At 40.3% G+C, this 6,737-nt stretch overlaps 1 non-coding gene across 1 annotated transcript; it reads right to left on the reverse strand.

Moving 5' to 3' along the window:
* Positions 1–417: 417 nt before the first annotated feature.
* TRNAS-CGA (transfer RNA serine (anticodon CGA)) lies at positions 418–491 on the reverse strand. Its single transcript has one exon. It is a non-coding gene; the product is annotated as a tRNA-Ser (tRNA).
* Between the last annotated feature and the right edge of the window lie 6,246 nt (positions 492–6,737).

A 6,737-nucleotide genomic window follows, 5' to 3' on the forward strand; every position in this document is an offset into this window, starting at 1 on the left:
TGGTTAGAAAGTGTCCATGGAAGACAGCCTGGTCTAGACACACTACTCCAAAGGAGTTCTTGGCAAATGTACTCAGCACTAGACCTAAAGCTTCACTAGTGATGTGCACAGTGCCCGGTCTAAAACTGCTTCAGTTTTCTGCTTGTAGCATTACCGCTCCTTCTGCACTGCGCCCCAACATTCATTTTGGCCTACTCACAGCCTTATCATGTAAGTGACGCTTACACTGCCGCTGCCTGTGCTGCGCCTTTTCTTGGAGCAATGAAGCTTGAAACTTTTCTGCCTGTTCTGTAACAGTGTTAGTTATGGCATTTGAACATCAAATACAACTTTAGCTTCTAAGCAGTGTTATCCTGTATTTGTGGATAATTGACAGCGGGTGTTCAGTAGTCTGGTCAGAATGTGTTTATAAAGCTGAGGCACTGCTGAGATTCGAAGTCAGAATCTCCTGTTCTCGAGATAGGCGCTTTAACCAACTAAGCCACAGCGCCGAGACTAGCCATATCTCTACACTATGCCTACTGTGTGCTAACTATCCAGGTGTCACCACCAGTTCGAAGTAAACATTTCCTGGTATCAAACCTTGCTATTTTCCACCGGCTCACTACAAGAAGAAGAAAGCTTGAAATAAGAGAAGAAAAACTGCAAATGGGGTGATGGGAATCGTGTACCATTATACGCATACATTTGCATTTATGTTTCGAGTATGAGCACCCTAGACTGGTGGACGAATTGCTTTACATACGTTAAAGCAAATGGGAGTGCAAAGATATGAAGGGCACCAGATAATTTAATGATGCTTACATGACCCATGTGCTCTTTCCATCTCCTCTCGTGAACAGTGCACTAGGAACCTCCACTCTCTGAGAGGAAATGAGATCTTTAGTTACGCGTCCCTGGTTCAAAAAGGGCCCTTTGAGAAACGCCTGAGAAGGATGGTATCACAGCGAGAGAGGGGGGCTCTGTTACCCGACGGAGTTACCTACATGGTGCAATCTGCACACCGTGCTCCTGGTACAAACAGCAGAGGCAAGATATTTAGTAGGTTAAACAAACACGCCTATAAGGTGTTATTTGAAACGCCATCTCATATATTCATGTAATTTTAATATACATATTTTGTTTTTAATGAATATAAAAGGGATTCAAACCCGCAACCGTGGCGTTATAAGCACCATGCTCTAACCAACTGAACTAGCATTTCTCTACAAGTAGACCATTCCAGTGAACTGAGGCAGGTACAAACTTGCTTTTACGGTGAGTTTTTCAATTAATATATCACATTTTGTATTATTATCCACATTCTGTCCCAAGAAAGAAAACCCATTGTGGAGTTTCCATTTTTCTAGCTCAGCCTTTCAAGGAATGCAACGCCCACTCTTACCTCCCGCTTTGACATGCGTTGTGGTTACAACGTGACTCCAACTCACGAGGGATGCAGTGCTCCACTGTTGGAATTTCTGTTTCTACCAAAATGCATCTAGGGAGTTGAAGTCCTGGCTCACTCACTTAAGTTGTTCCAATTGAAATAACGCGCCTGAAGCAATAATATATAAAGGAAAACCTTTGAAGATGAGCAATGTGTCCGTCCTGACGTGGAGTAATCTGGTACTTTAATAGGTGTGGCACATCATTGAATGGTTACATTGTACTGTGCAGGTACATATGACATCATCTGCCGGTGCTGAAGGAACATTTTTGGACCTCTGATGATGAGTTCCTTCCCTAGGTAGTGGGAGAGTCCAGTGCTTTCAATATTTCTGAGCTGCTTTACTTGTTTTTAGCCATTAGATGACGCGTGTGGTTATTGGTGTGAGCTTCTGGCTCCTTTTGCAGCCCAGGGATGTGGTTCGATGAGGGTGCATATGAAATTGCAAGAGAGTTACTGTTTTGAAGAGAAAAGGGTTAGGGTATAAGAACCGAGAACTACAAGCCCAGCTTTGAAAGTGGTGCGCGCCCGGGCGCCCGCCGCGGTGAAAGGAAACATATATTTCCAATTAACGCGAGACGCGGCAGGGAGGGGCTGCTGAACAGGAGGTGGTGTGTTACAAGGCAAGAGCCCAAGAAAGGTGATATGGGGCAGACGCCAATGTTTAGATATATAAACAAGGAATGCCCGAGTGGTGCCCGTGCGCAATGTCGCCTCCGTACGGTGCAGGTACATATGACATCATCTGCCGGTGCTGAAGGAACATTTTTGGACCTCTGATGACGAGTTACTTCCCTAGGTAGTGGGAGAGTCCAGTGCATTCAATATTTCTGAGCTGCTTTACTTGTCTTTAGGCATTAGATGATGCGTGTGGTTATTGGTGTGGAGGCATTAGATGACGCATGTGGTTATTGGTGTGGGCTTCTGTACCAGTACCATCTGAAAAAATTGTAAATACTGAACACAAACCCACACACTTATAAATTCACCCAGGCACTCTCCTTGGAGTACTCTAATCATTCAGTCAGTACCCAAGTACTCATGCAGTGAGCCAGGCCTTAGCACATGGATTGCTTCAAACCCCTATCCACTATGCATGCAGTCCTCTAACCACCTACACACTTGTCTCTCAGACCTTCAATTCCCCAGTCAGTATACATTCACTCCAGCAAACACTGTGTCACTCCACTTGCACTCCCCCAGTGACCCATTCAGCACCATGTACTAATCCATTCACTGCACCAAAATCCAACCACTTATAAATTCACCCAGGCACTCTCCTTGCAATTCTCTAATCATTCAGCCAGTACCCAAGTTCTCATGCACTGAGCTAGGCCTTAGCACATGGACTGCTTCAAACGCCTATCCACTATGCATGCAGTCCTCTAACCACCTACACACTTGTCTTTCACACCTTCAATTCCCCAGTCAGTATCCATACACTTCCAGGAAACACCCTGTCACTCCTCTTGCACTCCTCTCGTGACCCATTCAGAACCATGTACTAATCCATTCACTGCGCCAAAAGCCAAACACTTATAAATTCACCCAGGCACTCTCCTTGCAGTACTCTAATCATTCAGTCAGTACCCAAGTACTCATGCACTGAGCCAGGCCTTAGCACATGGACTGCTTCAAACCTCTATCCACTATGCATGCAGTCCCCTAACTAACCAACACACTTATAGTTCTGCACTTATACAATCAACAAAAAAAACAACATTTCAGTTTCAATATTTTAAAAAACATTTTTATTTCCATTTATATTAAAACTTTATAATGGAATTTAAAAAATATGTAGAAATAAACAGTTAAAAAACTAAAGAAAATCTGTATCAAAAATACATGTAACTATTATTACATTTAAAAATTATCATTTAAAAAACCTTTGAAATTCACTGAAAAAAACCATAGGTTTCAGACATGTTATAGTTAGGAATTAGCATTTAAAAAACCTTAGAAATTCACTGAAAAAAACATAGGTTTCAGGGCTGTTATAGTTAACTGGACGTTTCACTCGTACAAAACCATTGAAATTCCTCCGTTATAGTTAGTTCTGCTGACTATAACTTGCGCACCCGCAATCCACTGCTTATGATGTCACATATTACATCATTCATGACATGTTCAGTGACATCATTGATGACATCACTAATGACATCTCAAATGACATCACTGATGACATCACTGATGACATCATCCACATGACAATCAGATACACCTCATCATACACTAGTGTAACCTTTCATCACTCACTGTAAAATACAGAGTACCATATTTGAATCCATTGACACACCAATACAAGTTTCTAAAAACCCACTCAGTGATTCCTAGATCTACACATAAATCTAATCACTTACCTATAGATTCACTCATACATGCTGTCAATGATCAATAGAACACTATCAAATATACTTATACACCTATATCGACATTACACACTAGCACACATCCTATTCACTTATACAGTCATCCTACTCACTTATGCAAAGAATGGATCATACTTACATTTACTCAGCTCCACACTTATACAAATACCACTTCATTTATTCATATAGATAGTAACTCATACTTAGTGTGTTATAAAATCACTATTACAAGTATGCAGTTATCCATACAATCACTGAGTCTCTTTTTTTTTGTGAAAGTTTTTTTATTAGCAGCACGAGAAAGTACATTCATAACATATATATTATAGGGATGAAAAGGAAAACCAAGAATGGGGAAGGGAGAAGTTAATTACAAATCAATACAAATAATACATTTTTCAGACAACCAAGAGCGATCAATTGTAAAACAACAAGAACCTTACATTTTTTTTAGCATTTACATTCAAGATACAAAGAAAGTCTTAAACAAAGGTACCCCAGATTTGATCCAATTTCATTAATGATTGCACTCTAATTCTAGCTAATGCGGACTCCATAGCGTAAGTTTCTTTAATCAAAGACCACCATTCCATGATATGAGATGGTTTCGGTGATATCCATACCCGGGCAATGGTCAATCTAGCACAGGAGAGTAAGATGGTTATTAGGTCTTTCTGTGGGCTATTCAGCGTCTGTACCCCTAATAATACCATTAATGCAGTGAGAAGAGGGGGTCTAGCAAGTTTTTGATTAAAGACCTGGTCAACTCCTGACCAAAACTCAGCCAATACTGACAAGCGAAAAGCATATGTTCTAGATCGGCCGCTGTTAAGTCACATTTGGGGCATTTAGAACAATCACTGGTTGGGCTGTTCAGGGACCATTTTGATATTCTTTCTGGTGTGTAGTACAGAAAGCATATTGTTTTATATTGTTGTAGCCTTAAACTAGAGGACTGTACTGAACTATTGATACTACGAAATGCAGCAGAAATGTTATTAGCAGTTATATTAATACCCAATCTTGTACTCCACTTCTCAGCAAGTTTCGCACAGTCATCAGCCTTATAGGAGTTAAGGCATTTATAGCCCTCACTAATTAATGATTTGGTCTTGACTGAGTAAAAACAGTTCCAGATATCTAAACCTGAGATTTTCCTCAAGTTCAGCTTACGTATAAAGAAGTCACGGATTTGTAAGTATTTAAACCGCATATTTTCAGTCAAATTGTAAAGAGTCTTAAGTATCTCAAAATCTATAAAGCCATTGTTACCATAGAGGTCCCCTAGGTTTTGATTCCAAGAGTAATCCACATATTACCAGTTCCATCATGAAAGATTTCAGGAAGTCCCGGATTGCCCCACAAGAGAAGTTTGGGATGGAAAAACGAAGTTTTACATATAGTGAGGATCAAAAACCAAATTTTAACATTGTCTCTTGCAGTCTTGAATTTTACCCATTTGAAATAATTGGGGTCGTTCACTTTCGCTAAGAACATATTAGAGTCCCCCTCCAGCATACATTTATGAAAGTAACATTGATTATTTGGGTTAAATAAGCTATGGAGACGACCGAGAAAAGTTGCCAGAAAATATAACCTAAATTCAGGAAAATTAAGCCCCCCTTTGTTTAGTGGAAGCTTAAGTAAAGCGATTGATCGACGTGTTTTTTTATACCTCGAATAAAACTACTAAAAATCCCGTCTAGCCTTTAAAAAAAATAAATTATTAACGCGCAGTGGAATGGACCTAAATAAATACATACATTTAGGCAATACCTTCATTTTGATTAGTTTAATCCGGCCTATAATGCTAAGCGGGACCTTGTGCCATTTTTTCAAAGTGACAGATATTTCCTTTAATAGAGCCTCATAGTTAAGCGTGATTATTTCGCTTATTTTAGAAGAAATTTTGACGGATGTATGACATTACAACGCATGCTTTTACTTTGCATGCCTTTACAACGCTGTTTTTACAACGCATGCCTTTGCAACGCATAGTGCTTTGGGGTGCTGGATAGTGAATAGTTTAATTTACTATTCCAACTCCAGTCCCCGTGAATAGTAGGGAAGGTGTTGGATAGTAAATTTAACCTATTCCCTATCCTAGAGCGCCCCCCAGCGCAATGCGTTGTAATGGTTTGCGTTGTAAAAGTTGCGTCGTAATGGCACTACGTGGTAAAAGTTGCGTTGTAAAGGATGTTTCCCAATTTTGACGCCTAGATATGTAGCTGCTCTGCATATCCCTTGTACCAGGGCCTGGGGGTTATAATTCATTATTATCTGTGTTTTGTTTGTATTTAATGTATATCCGGAGACTGCCCCAAACCTATCGGCTTCCTCAATTATCCCATGTAGAGCTTCTACTACGTTTGTAGAGTATATCGCGATATCATCAGCGTAAGCTGTAATTTTTAAGGAATTCAGGCCAAGATCAAAAGGAGCTATTCCTGATTGAATCTATAGAGCATAAAGAAATGGTTCCATAGAGAGTGCAAACAGCAAAGGTGACAAAGGGCACCCTTGCCGAGTACCCCGAGATATTACGAAATTAGGGGATGTCATCCCAGCATAGCTGATTTTAGCAGTTGGATGATCATAAATAGCTTTTATCCACCTTAAATATTGGCCTTTAAAGCCAAAAGTTGTCATTACTGCCCAGAGATAATCCCACCCCACTCGGTCAAAAGCTTTTTCAGCGTCCAACAATACCATACCGAGTGGGGTGGAGTTAGTCTCTGCCACATTGAATGCTGTTATAGCCATATTTGCATGAGCTGTTGTGTCTCTGCCCATAACAAATCCATGTTGTTGAGGGTTTACTAATTTCAAAATAAATGGAGCCAGTCGTGTGGCTAAGACTTTGGCAAACACTTTTGCATCCGTGTTGATGAGTGAAATGGGTCTATATGACCCACACTCATCAGCAGGTATATTCTTTT

The sequence above is a fragment of the Lissotriton helveticus genome, chromosome 3_1 (assembly GCF_964261635.1).
Source record: "Lissotriton helveticus chromosome 3_1, aLisHel1.1, whole genome shotgun sequence".
NCBI lineage: Eukaryota > Metazoa > Chordata > Amphibia > Caudata > Salamandridae > Lissotriton > Lissotriton helveticus.